This window comes from Gymnodraco acuticeps, unplaced genomic scaffold (assembly GCF_902827175.1).
Source record: "Gymnodraco acuticeps unplaced genomic scaffold, fGymAcu1.1, whole genome shotgun sequence".
NCBI lineage: Eukaryota > Metazoa > Chordata > Actinopteri > Perciformes > Bathydraconidae > Gymnodraco > Gymnodraco acuticeps.
This window is the reverse complement of record NW_022992014.1, coordinates 319,879-338,574: the sequence shown is the minus strand read 5'-3', so window position 1 is coordinate 338,574 and position 18,696 is coordinate 319,879. Positions and strand designations below refer to the sequence as shown.

The following is an 18,696-nucleotide window of genomic DNA, read 5'->3' as shown; positions in this document are numbered from 1 at the left end:
TGTGTCATCTCCAATAAATGGCTTCAACCATCCTTTATACTCAGGGTTTGATTCCCATCCTTTCTGTATTTTTGAGAATACAATTTAGACTGTGCCATGATGTTTAGCTTGTCACAGAGAGGCACACACACAGTGGACGAGGTGATTGAGTGACTGAGGCTGTGTGAGGCAAAGCAAAGGCAGTTATTTATTATAGTGTGAAAGTGAGTGAAGAAACATTTACATTTTACATTTAAATCCCGCTTAAAACCAGGACGGCTTGGCAGTTGGCGCATGCGCAATTCATTTGCAGTCTCGACGCGGGGGAGTGTGGTTGTCTCCTCTCTGCTCTGACTGCAGAGCAGCTCTGCTGCGGCCAGGCAACTGTCAGTCTGAGCGCCTGTGAGTTAGTGATGGGTCGTTCGCGAACGATTCGTTCTTTTGGAACGAATCTTTGAAGTGAACGAGATGAACTGATTCCTCCCACAAAACGATTCGTTTGTTTGAGTCTTAAAGAACAGGCGGAAACAGTTCAGAACTGTTTCCTACAGTGTACTGTAATCAGAGCCCTCTCACCTGAGCTCCGTTACACACACACACACACACACACACACATCCTCCTCAACCTGTCCGCCATAAAGAGGACGGATACCTGAACCGTAGCGTCCAGCTAGCTTAGCGATAAATACACACATCGTTTTATTCTCCTCCCCCTGTCGGCCCTAAAAGCTGAGCTCCATAGCGTCCCCCTAATGTGAAACACACACACACAGCGTTAGCGGGACATTATCCTCCCCCATTCGGCACTAAAAGTTTCAGAGGGCGGATAGCTGGGCTCCGTAGCGTCCAGCTAGCTTAGCCGCTAGCTTAGCGATAAATACACACAGCGTTGTATTCTCCTCCCCCTGTCGGCCCTAAAAGCTTCAGATGGTGGATACCTGAGCTCCATAGCGTCCTGCTAATGTGAAATACACACACAGCGTTAGCGGGACATTCTCCTCTCCCTGTCGGCCCTAAAAGCTTCAGAGGGCGGATAGCTGGGCTCCGTAGAGTCTAGCTAGCTTAGCCGCTAGCTTAGCGATAAATACACACAGCGTTGTATTCTCCTCCCCCTGTCGGCCCTAAAAGCTTCAGAGGGCAGATAGCTGGTCTCCGTAGTGTCCCACTAGCTTAGCCGCGAGCTAAAGGTAAACATAGATGGGTACATAGAATATGAATAAATCGTCACCGATGTAGAGTATATATTTTTGTATTCACTTTGAATTCTGCCAAATGGAGTTTAATGCTTTGGGATTTAAGTTGGGCCACATAGTACGTGCATGGGTTTGAAAGTATAACGTGCTAGCCTGCTGTAATACATCGTATAGTCAGGCACAAAAGAGAGATTTAACAATGGCCAATGATATTTCTTAAATAATATGTAGCCTATTCCCAGAGCATAATTCATGGGGCAACAAGGTGAGGTGTAAAATGTGTTTTAATATCATAAATGTTACGCCAGCAAACTTCTTGTACGGACTTCGGCAGTAGTGAAGACTCACTGAACGAATTAAGTACAAAGACGAATCGTTCGCGAACGTGCAAATCACCAGAAGTCGTTCGCGAACCGGTGAACGAATCAGTGAACGAATCTTTCAAGTGAACTGAATCAAAAGATTCGTGTCCCCGAAGGGAATCGGAATTCCCATCACTACTGTGAGTACTATGGGAGGGAGGCGGGGCTCACGGCAGCACCCGCGGCAGCACCCGCGGCTCGTTAACTGCAGAACAATACGTGACTGTCCAAACACCAGAAAAGTCCCTAATAACACCATTATAAATCGTTAGATTAGTCGTTAGTCGCTTTTGACACAAATAAGTAGAAACGAGAAAATCGCCAAGTTGGCAACACTGGTCGGACAGCTCGGAGTCTTCTTCTTCTTCTTCTTCTTCTTCTTCTTCTTCTTCTTCTTCTTCTTCTTCTTCTTCTTCTTCTTCTTCTTCTTCTTCTTCTTCTTCTTCTTCTTCTTCTTCTTCTGCTTCTGCTTCTTCTTCTTCTTCTTCTTCTTCTTCTTCTTCTTCTTCTTCTTCTTCTTCTCTCGGTTTTTTGGCGGATTGCAAACAACTTTAAGGTGCATACCGCCACCTCCGGAGTCGGCTTGACTCGGTTTGCATTTATAAAGAATGCACACATGTGTTTAATCGTTAATGTCAGATATGTACTAAGAAAATACATTTGTTCCTGCTCAAGATTAGATTCAACTTTATTGTTATTGCACATATTACAGGTACTGAGACAACGAAATGCAGTTTAGCTTCTAACCAGGAGTGCAACAAAAGTGAAAAGTAATGGACACAATAGACAGAATAAAATATAGAATGAATTGAATGATGAATAAACAGTGAGGGGTATGAATACACTAGATATCAGCCTGTGAGCAGTATGAACAGTGTGTATGAATATGCTAAGATATATAAAGTATGAAAACGGTAAGCAGTGCAAGTATAGTATAACATATATAGATATTAATTTAATGATGATAAACATTGTGGAACAATGATGCAAAATGGGAATGGATGAGGCGACGTAAAACTGACACAAAACAACAACAAACTTCAGCTCGAGATACCAGCGAGTCGTTTCCGCAGCCCGTGAAGAGGAACTGCGCCGCCTCGCCTCGCCGCGCCTCGCCTCGCCACGCCTCGCTCTCAAGTCTGCGTGCGTCTTTGTCCCGCGAGATTTCAACGTCTCATGTATTCGAGCCTCCAGAGCAAGCATGACTAACCATCATGCAACACACTAGCAAGACGTTGATCGCAACTGCGCAGGTCTCGCTTGTCTCAAACAAGCCTACTGAGTACATCTACTTTTCTAAATATAATCAAGTGTTAAATCAGACTTTAGTTCCACCTGGAGTAAATACACAAGCTACCCTGCAGTATACAAAGTCATTAAAATAGCTGCGCCTTTACCAGCTTTGAGAACACTTTCATGCAGGGTCGGCGTCATGGGGGGTCATTCGCGGGCCATGCCCCCCCAAATGAGTCACTGTGCCCCCCAATGCAGGGTGGGCAAGCCTTGCCACTTTGCCGTTTTAAAAAAAAAAAATCATATCAGTGAAAACGTTTCCACTAAATGTTTTTTGTGTGAAATACATCAGAAATAAATAATACAAATATGAAACACAGCCTGAGCTGTGCTCACTGCTGCTCTCTGATTGGTGTGTTGCTTGAACAATGACCCCCGACCTTTGTTTTGTTATCATTACGTGGCTGTGTGTTTAGATGCAACCCAGTCTCATGGCATTTCGTGTTCACCAACACGATTTTCCCCTTTTTTTCGTGTCGCACAGCACGATTTTAAAAGCAATGTATTTCTACTGGTAATGTGTTTCGTGCCTGCAGCACGTCTTTTTCTCCGGTCGGGTCGTGGAAGACCGGAAGCTGTGTGGTTCATAAAAATATGTTCTTACTCAATATCAAGCCACAATTATTGCTTTTATTTTAAATCGTAACATTTCTAACTTTTGTTGCCGTCTGTGAGGAAAATAAATGGCTCAGAGCCTCAGGATACTGAAATCTGTATTTTTAAAATATTTTTTTCCTTCTAATTTGTTATTCTTTTCAAAATAACACACTGTTATTTACTCAACAATAACACACAATTATCCTTGCTTTTATTTATTGGTTTAATTCCATAATCTCTGGCTTTTTTGGCGTCCGTCAGGAACTGAATTTCAAAATAAAAATAACCGGAAACAGACGTAGGCCTCTAGGAGTTTAGGACCCGACCGGAGAAAAAGACGTGCTACAGGCACGAAACACATTACCAGTAGAAATACATTGCTTTTTGCATCTTGCTGTGCAACACGAAAAAAAGGAGAAAATCGTGTTGGTGAACACGAAATGCCATGAGACTGGGTTGTTAGATGAAAGCCCAGTGGCGATCTGTTCATCTGTTACACTGATTATACAGTAAAGCCATCGAAAATAATATGATACAGTACAGTACAAGTAGCCTACTTCTGGGTCTCTGTGTTTCATTCAAGCTCGGCTCTGTGTGTGTGTGTGTGTGTGTGTGTGTGTGTGTGTGTGTGTGTGTGTGTGTGTGTGTGTGTGTGTGTGTGTGTGGCACGAGCGCATTTTGTGAGTGCGCGAGTGGTAACGTGGAATGTTGTTGTTAGCATCTGGTTAGCTAGCTATGCTAACGGATATAAAGAGCTGTTTCTACACCAAGGTGGAGGAGAGTCCTCTCCTCTCAGACTGAGAGGATCGTATAACCTCAGCCAGAGGTAAGGACTCTCTCAGTGTTTAGATAGTTCACTTTAGTGTAGGTTATCTCAGTGGGTCTCAAACGGTTTGGTCACCATTTATGTAAACAAGTATTTGCGAGGAATACCTTTATATGATCATTATAGTTATTAAAGAATAAGAGAATAAATGAAAAACGGGTATGAAATACTATAGGACAGTAACACAATAATACAGTTTAAAGGGGAGTGATTAGTAAAATATCAATAAAGAAAAAGTAAATTTGTGTACAGTTCTGTTTCATATGGATGCTGAGAGATGTATCCATAGATCTCTTCATTTTGCTCTCAAAGTGCACCAGATTGATGCTTTTAACTTCAATATTTTAAAAATAATCTTCCCGGAGGAGCATGCCCCCGGACCCTCCTAGAGGAGGTTAGGTCCACCCCCATCTAAAACATGTTCACATGGATAGGATACTAAATACATTTGCACACTTTTATATGGTGGCCTATGTCCATATGTTTCTGTTTTGGTGGTCGTGCCACAACCGTGCATGTCTGCACAAGTCATGGGTGCGCTATACAATAGCACTACACCCTGCAATGTGTGTGAAATACACTTTACAGCATGTTTTTTTAAATTGAAGTTGCGTTGGTGTATGTGTGTTGGTTGTTGACGGCAGTGTGTGCCCCCCCTTGGTAAATGATTGCCCCCCCATTCGATTTGTTCTGGAGCCGACCCTGCTTTCATGATCAATCATTATATAAAACCTATATAATGGAAAACAAATGTATCATCACAAACAAAAACATTTTTCCCAACGTTTAAAATCCGCCATACCAGTCCCATATTTATATGTTATTATTATTATTATTATTATTATTATTATTATTGTTATTATTATTATTGTTGTAATTCATATTTATTTTAATACCGTTTTTCACCACAGGGAGGCAGTGAATTTGTTTAAAAGAACTAAACTAAACTCCCATGATGCATTGCGGCGGTCCGTTTCTAGCTTCCAGTCCTCATAAGCTAGACCTTGCTAACAGACATTGACGCAGATTTTATACCGAATATAATGTGTTTAAGAGACTTTTAAAACACATACAAAGAGTTAATTTATCCTTGTAGAGTAATTTTTCCGTGCTTTTATCCGTTTAACCGTGTTTTGTTGCCTCTCGTTCTTTGTTCGTAGCTTTTTATACCACATGGATGATCGGTAAAAAAAACAAGTAAAGGCATTAAAGGGAGATTAGTGTGTTTAACGGCAGTGTTTTATCAAGGAGAAGAAAGACTGAAGAACCAGGACGAAAGAGGAGAGAGAGAGAGGTAACACGTGTGTGTGTGTGTGTGTGTGTGTGTGTGTGTGTGTGTGTGTGTGTGTGTGTGTGTGTGTGTGTGTGTTGTGTGTGTGTGTGTGTGTGTGTGTGGTGTGTGTGTGATGTGTGTGTGAGTGTGTGTGTGTGTGTGTGTGTGTGTGTGTGTGTGTGGTGTGTGTGTGTGTGTGTGGTGTGTGTGTGTGTGTGTGTGTGTGTGTGGTGTGTGTGTGTGTGTGTGTGTGTGTGGTGTGTGTGTGTGTGTGTGTGTGTGTGTGATGTGTGTGTGAGTGTGTGAATGTGTGTGTGTGTGATTGTGTGTGGTGTGGTGTGTGTGTGGTGTTGTGTGTGTGTGTGTTGTGTGTGTGTGTGTGGTGTGGTGGTTGTGTGTGTGTGTGTGTGTGTGTACTCCAGGTGGAACTCAAGTCTGATTTAAGAGTTAATTATATTTCACATCATTCATCCAAATCTGTAAAGCAACTAAAGGTATTCAATACATAGTGGACTAAAAGTACACCATTTACCTCTGAATTGGAGTAAAAGTACAAAGTAGCATTAAACGGAAATAGTGTTGACAGACCTGCTGTTCAAGTCGCCGTGACAGACCTCACTTTTACCTCGCCTACCTCTATTAAGCTTACCATTGATAACAAATGCTAAATTGGCTATCATTTGGTTTGATGGAAAGGATGTATGTCTCAATAAAGTCTTTTCAGACATGTGCAACTAGACAGAACATCCTGAACTCTTGACCTATGCACATTATGCATTTTAGAAGGTGCAAGCAAAGCATAAAAGTTCCAACCACAATTAAGGCGTTGTGGTTTTTGACAACGGTTACAACGATTGAGGACAACAATGCACACAGGATGAGAGTGAACTGTGTACAGACTTGATGATTTTAGGTCCAACATCCAGGAGCAACACATCTTAGAGACAATAGAGACAGTTTTATTGAGTTTGCTTCTGTTAATAAATGAATGAATTCAATGTGTATATTTTAAATTGAAGTTAAAATAAATCTCAATTGTAAACATGACATTGAAAATGTGTTTTGCTTTCATAAAAATGTTCATATTCCCTTTTGTTAAGTGCATATCATTACTCTATACTTCATTTGTTTAATTTTAACTTTACATTGTTAATTGATTCATTAAGTAAGAATTGAACCTATGTGACCTCCTAGATAGAAAAGGGGAAACCACACCTGATACTGCTGGGGTTCTACCAGCCCACCAACACCTACTGCACTACACACTCCATTTTGCTATCCTGGCGGTCGGACATCCGACGCTTTAGTGCAGGGGTTGGCAACCCCTGGAACACGTGCCACCATAACCAGTGGCACACTAGGAATAAGTGCAAAATATTTAAATTGTATTTTCGGATCCTGAACAAGACTACCAGCAGAGCGCGTGTCCCCCTGCAGAAGGAAGCCATGCACGCAATGCAGCGCAGAAGGATAACTTCTAGGCCCCGCTCTCTTAACTCCATTCGACTTTCTGCTGCCTTCCTCCATGGTGAAACGATCAAGGGTGTAGCACACCTCACACATTGCAGTATAAGGAGCTGTACATGGCTCGGTTCGCTGATGGCCGGCACCGCCCTTTATTTATTTAAATGTGTTTTAAACGGCATCATGTAAGTTGTACTGACAGAAGAAAGAGGTCCACAGCTTCCCTGCAGCGAGGCTCCCCCCACGAACGTCGGCACTCTAATCAGATTTTTTAAATTGCACTTCATATCAAAAAGGTTGCAGACCCCTGCTTTAGTGCCTGAAGCTAGTGTTAGAGGCCATGCTGTAAGCTGCACCCCCTGTTGTATCGAAGTTAGATTCCTTTTCAATAGTAAAGTACAAGTACCTCTAAATAGTACTTAAGTACAGTACTTGAGTAAATCACTTAGTTACTTCTCGCCTCTGCTATGAACCTACGAAGTGGCTGTAGATTTGTTTTGTTGTGTCTGTCGGTTGTATTGAGTTATCTTGTTTTGTGTCAGCTGTAGTTGTGTTGATTATTTCAGAGACCCAGCCAGAGAAGGAACACTGAGAGCAGCATGGAGGAGAACACAAATAACCCTGGAGCTCAGGTCAGTGTGCACTTCATCACAATATATTCCTAACACTGTTATCCCCAAATGAAAGATCACAACCTGTTTAGAAAATACAATATTTATGCACAATATGGTTAGATATAGCCATATCACATTACGTAAACACAACCGAACATTCCCCAACATTAGAAATATGGCAGATTCAAAAATAATGCAAAGAAAAGTGTGCAGATACTAGAATCAACAATCAGTTTAAAGTACAGACCAAGAATATAATTACATTAGCAAATTCAACAAAAATACATTAAAAGCAGATCCACTAACAGAGCAGAGTACAGCTTACAATTCTCCAAATATATTAACCAAATTCAAAATGTCCTCAGTAGTAGTAGTTTAGTCATTTCACTTTAACCTTCCATCACTTCTGCAATGTCCCCACTTTTTTTATAAATTCCAAAAATAATTCCCAAATGGTGTAAAATTCCGAAGCTTTCTTCCTTAGTATATATGTGAGTTTCTCAAGAGCCAGACTCAAAGTAAAATTGTTTAACCTGTGGCCCAGGGAGGGGCAACCAACATTTTTCCAACACAAAGCAATTGAACGCCTGGCTTGTAGAAGGCATAGGTTAACCATTTTTTCTTTCCCTAACCGATAGCGAACAGTCTTCTGGATAAATGCTTAAAATACAAAGTTTAGGGCTTATAAGTGTTCGCAACGAGGTTATTTGGGAAATGTATCTTTTCACCGAAGTCCAAAATCTTTTAACCTCTACACAATCCCTCAAGCGATCATACCTTGATGGATCTTGCATTTATAACATAGATCAGGAATGTTAGGGTTAAACTTGCTAAACATCACAAGGGTGATGTAAGTTCTCATTATCCAATTATATTGTATTAATCTAAGACGTGTATTAATAGTGTGCCTTTGAACAAATTGTACCCCAATCATCCTCTGAAATATCCTTTAATACGTCTTTTCCTTTCTGAGTTGTCTTTTTGGTTTGCAACCATTATGTTATAAAATTGAGTAACCAGTCCTTTGCTGTTACAGTTTTTTATAGACAGTATCTCTACTGTGGACGTAGGAGGTTGTTGCAACAACTTGTTTAAGTTTGCCAATATAAAACTCCCACTTGAAAAAGTGTTTCTGTGGCACGTCATACTTTGTTTTCAGCTCGTCAAACGACATTAGGTTGCTGTCCTCATATGAATCCAGTAGCCTTACAATACCCTTACGGCCCGTCTACACTACAGGCATCGAAAAAATGCTTTCAACGCTTCGCCCATTCACTTGAATGGGGTGACGTAGAAGATTTTGAATCTTCGCCGAACTGCATTGTGGGGAGCGGAGCATGGCTTTGCAAGCATCATGAGCATCAAAAGTTGAGCAATGTTCAACTTTTGATGCGAAGCTGGCATCAGCCAATCAAATCCCGTTTATGCAAATCCCGCCAGTACAAGCGCTAGCCAATCAAACCGCGTGCAAGCTGGGAGAGCCAGACCGCAGTTCATTTCCTCATATTCCAAACGAGAAATTACGGTAGCAAATCACCCGGTTCTTTACGACCAGAACTATTTACCGGGATACAAACCGGAGGAACCAGGCATGGATGGAGGTGGCAGAGACAGTGGGTGAAACTGGTAGGTTTTCGCCTGTTTGGGGATTTTATATCCAGTTTGCTTCGTTTTAACATTGCTATTGCTTTGTATATCGGGGGCGGGAGATTCATGTGATTGGTTGTTGGTCACGTTGCTCGCAAAAAATCGCCACGCCCAGCTTCAAGATTTGTTGATGCCTGTAGTGTAGATGGGCCGTTACTTAATCATGTTTGGAAGCCCATGTCATTTTTACCCGGGCTGAAGAGTTCATTGCCCCAAATAGGTGAGAAACAAGACAACATTGGGGAGTCGCCTATATATTTATGGGATTCATGCCAGACAAACATTTTATTTTTCACAAAGGGATTCATTGTTTTTTTCCTTAGATTTTTAGAAGGAGCAGAGTATAGAAAGATATCCAGCATCAAACCCTTTGAAGACAACAACTCAACTCGTAACCAAGGCAAATCAACTCCTCTTTAAAACTAAAACATTGTAGCCCTCAATTGTGCCGCCCAGTAGTATTCCTGAAAATGTGGTAGTTGTAACCCTCCCCTATCGTAAGATAAATACAACAGAGAGAGTCTAAGTCTTGACTTCCTGTTATTCCAAATACATTTATAAAGTAGCTTTCTTATTTTAGAAAAAAATGGAGGAGGAGGTGCTAGTGGGATAGATTGAAAAAGATATAGACATTTTGGCAATATACTTATCTTAATTATATTAATTATTTCCAGTAAGGACAAGGCAATGCTGTCCACCTAGTGGAATCTTCTGACACTTAAGCTAACAAGGGTTTGTAATTAGACACACTGAGAATGTCTATCTTTGGTGTAAATGTAATACCCAGATAAGCAAAACCATCTATGGCATTTACAAATGGGAAAGATAATTTTGGATTTCTTCCCTCCTGTTCATTGAGAAACATAATAGAGGATTTATCTTTATTCACCTTAAAACCAGAGCATTTACCAAATTGATTGATTACTTTTAAGAAGGATTTTGCAAGACCTGATCAAAACACTATGGCATCATCTGCATACAATGCTATATAATGCTCTAGGTGCCCTGTCTTCATATCATAAATCAAAGGGTGTGATTGTATGGCTATTGCCAACGGCTCCATATAATAGCCATCAGAAAAAGTAGAGGCGAAATATGAGAGCCTTGTCTCGTACATGGTTGTGAAATACAATTATTGGTTAATACTACTGCGGATGAATAAAAATATATAATTTGAATGCATTTAAGAAAGTAGTCATCAAGACCAAAGCGCTTAAGCACTTCTAGCAGATATGACCATTCGACTCTATCAAACGCCTTTTCTGCATCGAGTGACAAAATGGCCTTGTCCGGGGTTCCTTCATGAAACGTAACCCTTCTTACATTATGGAATCCCTGAGGATTTTTAACAAAGCCGTTTTGATCTGCGTGTATGTTACGTTCCCTTCTAAATCTAGGGGTACAAAGAGAGGTAACAACACACAAAATAACCGGCCGAGAGAAAAGGGAGAGGAAACTGAATGCTGAAGCCACAAAGTGAGACATGACACACTGGAGCACATCTCCTAACAATTAGCAGTACACAGAGACACTACACTACAGCACGTAACACAGGCTGCACACATGCAGCCAGAGGAGAAGGAGAGAACGACTGCAGCCTTCCTCAGGTCCTTTATGGAGGCGCTGATTGGGGATTGGGAGCACCTGGGGAGAGGCTGCACCTGGAGACAATCAGAGGGAGAGAGAGAGAGACACCCACACAAAAGCACACACACAAGCACCAACTGCGGCAAGTAACAGTGTATCATCTGTGGCAGGAACTTCTCCAGTCCCATAGCCAAGGCTTTAGCAATGATCTTTGCATCAGAGTTAGAAAATGGAATTGTTAGTTGGAGCCACATTTGGATGATGATTTACCTGGCTTTAAAATAAGAGTTTATTAAGGCACTTTGTAGCGAAGGGGGGAGGCTGCCCTGCTCGAATGATTCCATGCATACATGTTTAACAATGGGGCTATCAATTTTGCATTGAAAAATGTATAAATGTAAATTGGCATCCCAACAGGTCCAGAGGCCTTACCACCTTTCATGTTAAGAATGGCATTGGAAATATCTTCAAAGTTCAGTTCCCTATTCATTGCGAGTTTTGTTTCTACGGAAATATTGGGAAAAGACAGCCGATCTAGGAAAGTGTTTTGACCTATCGAATTCAATGGACAATCAGATTGATAAAGCCTCTTATAGAATGAAACAAAGGCCTGATTAATTTCCAATGGATCTTTAGTTATTAACGTAATGTAGCTTTCGGTTTGGGCAAACTGCATGTACATCACTCTCAATCCTCAATGGTAATGTTTAGGTGGATTTTAGGAACTTCCCCTCAATTATATTGGCTCTAACGGTTTAAAAAGAGGTTTTAATCACCAAAATTGACCGAAGGGCTCCAGAGATATAGCAAATACACCCAGAGGTGTTTTTTTCCCCCTAAACCTCTCTAAAAAGGTCACATTTAACTTGTTTTGCATCAATCTTGATACAGGGTACTTATTATATTTTGTAGTTTTGATTGCTAAAGCTTTTAGTTTACCATCCCATCATTCAAGGGTGGTTTTCACTATAAGTAACGTTTGTTTTTTTGACGGAAACTATAATCTACATTTTTTGACTATGTTAAATCTGAATTTACTTTAAAATAAAATCATCTATATCGATTCTGACACTTCTACATCCAATCATTTGTTCTGGGCTTGTCATTTTCGAGCCTGAGGCCTGAACAACAGGCTCAGGGCTTAACAGGTTAAACAAATAGCTCTACATCCCTGGCCGAAATTTCCCTAAAATGAAGTCCGAGTTCGAAATATATTTCAAATAATGTATGCACTGCCATTTCCCCACATACACATAACAGTCTGCAATAAAATGGTTGTCTCCTGTGCGAACAAGATTCTTTCTCATTTATTCATTGCCCTTTTAGGGGCTTCGTACAATACAAATGCAAATATTTGATCCTTTCGAGTCATCTGTCTCAAGCCTAAGTCAAGTCTGAAGTCATGAATACCAAGTCAAAGTCAAGTCGAGTCTTTTATCAATGTTAGTCAAGCAAGTCTCAAGTAAAAAAATGTGACTCGAGTCCCCCACCTCTGTTATATACTGTTAGAATGTTGCTGTATCAAATATAATAAACATAAACAGTTAGTAAAAGTAGTATTTTTTTTTTTTTTAACTGAAAGTTTGTATTAAGTGAGTTTTTATTGTGTTAATTGTATATATATTTAAGTTTTTTAGATTTACTTTCTCTCTTTCTCTGTCTGTCTGTTTTAGAAACCGAAAGGAAGAGAGAGACGTCACAGCTGTCAGCAATGTGATGAATCCTTTACAAAATCTGGAAATTTAAAACGCCACCTGCTTATTCATACTGGAGAAAAACCGTACAGCTGTGAAGAGTGTTGCAAAACGTTCGCGAGATCAGTTTCTCTCATAACCCATCAACGTATTCACACAGGAGAGAAACCATACAGCTGTGAAGAGTGTGGGCAAACGTTCACTCAATCAAGTCAACTCAAAACACATCAGCGTGGTCACACTGGAGAAAAGCCATACAGCTGTGAAGTGTGTGGGCAAACATTCTCAACATCGTATTATCTTAAATCACATCACCGTATTCACACGGGAGAGAAACCGCACAGCTGTGAAGAGTGTTGCAAAACGTTCACGACATCAGGTTCGCTCAAAATCCATCAACGTATTCACACAGGAGAGAAACCGTACAGCTGTGAAGAGTGTGGGCAAACGTTCGCTAAATCATGTACTTTCATATCACATAAACGTATTCACACTGGAGAAAAGCCATACAGCTGTGAAGAGTGTGGGAAAACATTCAAGGCATCAGGTGAACTCAAAAAGCATACACTTATTCACACTGGAGAAAAACCGTACAGCTGTGAAGAGTGTGGGAAAACATTCAAGACATCAGGTGAACTCAAAATGCATCAACGTATTCACACTGGAGAAAAACCGTACAGCTGTGAAGAGTGTGGTAACGAGAAAAACACCTTAAATTCAGGTTGAACTCAAAATGCATCAACGATCACACTGATAAAAACCGTACAGCGTAGGTGGTAAACTTCATCAATCAGGTTTATCAAAAACATCACGTATCACACAGGAGAAAACCGTACAGCTGTGAAGAGTGTGGGAAAACATTCAAGACATCAGGTGAACTCAAAAAGCATCAACGTATTCACACTGGAGAAAACCCGTACAGCTGTGAAGAGTGTGGGAAAACATTCAAGACATCAGGTTCTCTCAAAACACATCAATGTATTCACACTGGAGCAAAACCGTACAGCTGTGAAGAGTGTGGGCTAATGTTCTCAACATCAGGTGCTCTCAAAACACATCAACTTCTTCACACTGGAGAGATACCGTACTGGTGTGAAGAGATGCTGTTTTCTCCCTAACCCAGTGGTTCTCAAACTTTTTCCGTCAGGCCCCCCTCTGGAGAAAAAAAAGAAAAAGTCGGGCCCCCCCCCAAGTTAACCTTTATTAAAATACATCAATATTAACGTGAGCATTCCTTTATCACTTTGTTATAACAGTGATAATAAAACAATTCTCCAGCAGTCTGTGTGCTCAACAAAAATGTCGCTCCTCTGTTTTCATTGAAACAGCTCCTTATATCCGTTAGCACAGCTAGCTAGCACTAGATTCTAACAACAACAATATACGTAAGGTTCTCTCTCGCTCGTGCCACACATACATACACACACCCTCCCGGTCCTCCCGATGGCCAGTCCGGGCCTGCCGGTGAGCGTGTAAGTGTGGTCTGCCGCAAGCGGGCGGCAGGAGCGGGGCTGTCGGTATCAGCTTGTAGATGGTATTTTAAACTTGATGCGCTCTGAAACTACGGGGCAGCCGAGGACAAAAAATACACATGCGTTAAAATAGTAAGTGGCGTTAATTTTTTTAGCGTTAACGCGTACCGGTCGCTACAGTGGAATTTTGTACTGCAACAATCCCCACGCACATAAACAGTGTATCTGCGACTGTTAAAATGAAGGCTCAATAATCAACTCGCCGCAATATAAAGTGCTATTTTTATAAGTGGGGTGTGGGAGTTACATATTGAAGTTAAATGCCTCAATCTGGTGCACTTTGAGAGCAAAATTAAGAGATCCATGGATGCATCTCAACACCCATATGAAACAGAACTGTAAGCAGATTTTCTTTTTCTTTATGGATATTTTAAACTGTATTCTTGTTTTACTATCATATAGTATTTCATAACTGTTTTTCATTTATTCTTTTATTTTTGTATACCTATAATGATCATATAAACGTGTGCCTCGGAAATAATTGTTAACATTAATCGCGACCAAACCGTTTAGATTACTCACTGAGATTAGTTATCTCAGTGGGTCTCATACACTGAGAGAGTCCTTTACCTCACTGAGCTGAGGTTATCTGAGCCTCTCAGTCTGACAGGCGAAAGTTCTCCCTCCACCTTGTTGTTGAAAAAGCTCCTTATATCCATTAGCGTAGCTAGCTAGCACCAGATGTTAACAACAACAATCTCCGGTACCGGTGCACACTCTCTCGCGTACACGCACAAAAAATAGCTCGTTCCCCACACACACAGAGCCGAGCTTGAATAAATCACAGAGACCCAGACGTTCTTGTACTGTAGCATATTATCTTTGAATCAATAATTTTTTTAATTATGAATTTCACACATAAAAATACATACATTTATTGGGGGTGCTTAGGGGGTGCTATGGCTATCCTAGGGGGACCTGTAGCACCCCCTGACGCCGCCTATTGACCTTCCATCCTCAAAATGTACATTACACACCTGTGTCCTACAGCGCCCTCATAGGTTTCCCTATGCTCCCCTGTTTGGTTAATAAAATGTCGTGACTTAAACTTTGATTGGGATGTTTTGATAGTTCCTGTTGAGTTGGCAGTCTGTTCTGGTGATGAATGTATCTAGAAAATATTCCTGATGTTTTCAGTTTGATTCTGTTCTCTTTTGTTTAAATTATCAGAATGTACCAAAAATAAAAAAGGCCTTAGAAACAGACTCACATCTCTGCATATTTGTTGTGTTATTCAGGACATTATAAACATGTCATTCCCTTGTTTTAGGGCTGCTGACTGCTGGATGAAATGTATCACTCAAACTTTAATTTTAATGAAAAATATACTTTTTAACTCAATGTGTTTGACCTGGTTTGTTCCCAGTGAAGGACTCCAGCTCACAATAGCCGCGTTCACACCGGAGTACTTTTCCCCTTTAGTTCCGTTAGTACCCCTTATGTTGTGTTCACACCAAAAAGAGTACTTAGTGCCGGGAACTTTTACCCCCATTTTTAGTGCCTGCTAGAGAAGTGGTACTATCCTGGTGGGAAAAAGTGCCCCATTTCTGATTGGCTGGGTGAATTGCAAACCATGCCCCGTAAAACTCTGAAAAGTTTTGTGAAGCCGCCATTATATTTGTGGCATTAGCAATAGCATTAGCCCTGCGCATCAACGGAGAGAGAATAACTTATGGCAACACAAACAAAAACATGGGAGATGAGGAGGTGTCGGCGTTCTGGCGATTTACTCGGAAGGCTTCAGTAGAAGCTGCTGGGAGTCCCAGCAGCTTCTACTGAAGCCAGTCCCCAACTCCGGGGACTTCCGGCGGCAGTATACGCCGTGAAGTTGTTTGCAGCCTGCCATTAAACCCAAAGCAGAAGAAGATGAAGTGACGTCAGCGGCTCATTTGCGTAATCTTCCCTCAGGGAAAAGTACTTCGGTGTGAACGCGATTGGTACTTAGTGCCCTGGGGTAATAAGTGCTGGGGCACTAAGTGCACTGCAAAGTACGCGGTGGGAACGCGGCTAATGAGGTAACTGTTAACCTGTTAAGCCCCAAGCCTGTTTTTCGGGTCTCAGGCTCGAAAATGACATTCCCAGAACAAATGACTATATCTTCCCTTCTAAAAGGGGTAAATTAATAATCTTTTTTCTCAAAGCAATGATAAACCTGTGAGTTGGATTTAGAAAAGTATGAATCAATATAGATGTTTTTATTTTAAAGGGGACCTATCATGCAAAATGCACCTTTGTACGTCTTTTATACATGAATATGTGTCCCCGGTGTTCCAGGGAACTCACCAAGTGTCAGAAAACACAACCCTCTCTATTTTCCTCCTTAGCCAAATCTCTAAAAAAGGGGCTGCAACGGATCTGAAAAAAATTGATCCAGATTTCAACACTTTTCTACGTCACAAAGACATGCTCCGCTTATTGGTCAACTCTCCACCTATCAGGGGAATGAGCCACGGCCATGTGCATTGCCAAACCTCTCATTCGCATATAGGCTATCGGCAGGCTAAATCAACCCCAGTCACATCTGTGTTTTTGCCTGCTCTTGCCAGGATGTCTAAGCGAGTTAAACATTGTGCTGTTGTTGGCTGCAAGACTCGGGACATGCAATGCCATCAGTGGAAAAAGAAAATAATCTGTGGCTAGACTTCATTTTCAAGGGACATGTGCCAGAAGACCACGGCAGATTTCTGTTTGTGTGACTGTGTTCCAAACATTTTACGACGGACATGTTTATGAACTTCTCTCAAGTCCAACACGGATATGCCTCCAAGCTAATGCTAAACCTGGGATCAATACCAACCATCCGGGACCAGGCCAGTGAGGACACATCCCATTTTTGAAGCTGTAAGTTTTTATTTAGCGGTGTTTTTCCTGATAAAGCTATCTCTAGCTTGTAGCATGTAGCTTCGCCGTATCAATGTCGCCTCAAACCCAAATAGTAATCGGTTAGGTGTTTATATGTTTTTGTAACATTTTATTTTGTACGCTCCGCAGTCTTTGCTTTGTCTTTTATTTTAATTATCAGGCATTTGCTAACATGTTCAGACATACTGCCGTAATGGCGATCTGTGTGAAGGCTGTAAAGCCACATCCTAGCCGATAACACAAGTATTTATTCTCCTATTTATTAGTATTTTGTATCCTCTAAAATCATATTGAGTAAGTTATAATAACAAACGTAATCTTCTGTAGGTAAGTGCCGTTTTTTGCAGCGTTATATGTAAAAGCTTTTGTGATTGTAGTCTGTAAGAACGATCAGATATCATCGATCTGTAAGCTACGCTACGCTAATGAGACATGCCGTTTTTTGCAGCGTTATATGTAAAAGCTTTTGTGTGTTTACTTGTTTGCGCACATGAATATAAATGGGGGTGTGTGAGGATACAACACTGTGTGTATGTATGCGAGGGGGGACACACACCACGAGTAAAACGGAGCTAAAGCCCCGTTGGTCTGTTGTTGTTGACGAGGCCTTACCTCTAGCAACAGGCTAATTAGTGGCTATCATCTGTATTGAGTCGGAAACACAGCATCCACGTTACGGTTCAAAACTAACTCAGATTGGAAAAGGCTAAGCAAAGAGCTTTGCTAAATAGAGAGTTTTAAGCCCCATCTTTTGGGATTTCAGACTATATTTATCCAAATAGTATTTTCTCATCCTGAATACTAAATTGAGATGATTTTGTTCTAACTATGTTTTCTTCTTTACAGGCCAGCACCTCGCATACTTACTAATTAGGGACAATTTGTACATCCTTTGCTATTATTTACATTTGTTTTTATCATGGCGGAAATGAAAGACTACCTGGCAGCCCTGCACTACAATGAAAACGCTGAGCGTGCACAAGCCAACATCCACTGGAAACCCTCTGTATAAACTGCAGTTCCCAAAGGCCAGGAAGGGAGAATGCAGAGCAAAACCAGTAAAGACTGACCCCACATTCCGTAAGTGTTTAAAATATTTATTATACAACTATTTACAAATATAAAATAAAAAAATTAGAAAGAACTTTCAGTTTTTTACATGCATATACTAATCTAAACCACATTTTTTGTTGTGCTTTTTTTTAACATTGCACAGGCTACGTGGCCAACTTGATGGACCTCATCTTCGACCAAGTCTTTGTGGACCCTGCACCATTATGAGCGACCTGACAGGGAGGAGGTCATCGCCGGGTATGCTACACGGTTCAATTTGGCTGCTGTCTGAACCCAACATACACATTTCGCGGATCAGGAAACTCCTGCCTCCCTGAGGACAACGCAGGCCGGAATCACCACTCTGATCCTGCGTCCAAGGAAGCCCCAGCACCAGCTCACAAAGCTTCTGTAGGCTAGATACCTGTGACGCCTGAAATCATTAAAAAAATATTTAGTGTCATTTATACAAAATACAAGTACATTTAGTTTTTTTTTTATGGGTTCAAAGAACCGTTGATTTTGACAATAAAGTTCCGAGTTGATATCAAATGTGTCGTGATTATTCATGTTTGGATGGGTAAAGAATATTCTGATTTCAAAAGCATAAGGTTGTGTGTGGACTTTTGTTGTCGTACACATGGGTGTGTTATGCCATTGCTGTGTAGTATATAATAGTACATGTACAATGACAGAATGAAATATTGCATAAAGCCATAT

At 41.0% G+C, this 18,696-nt stretch overlaps 1 pseudogene; it reads left to right on the top strand.

Moving 5' to 3' along the window:
* Nucleotides 1-12,514: 12,514 nt before the first annotated feature.
* On the top strand, nt 12,515-13,947 carry LOC117536520 (annotated as a pseudogene).
* The last annotated feature ends 4,749 nt before the right edge of the window (nt 13,948-18,696 follow it).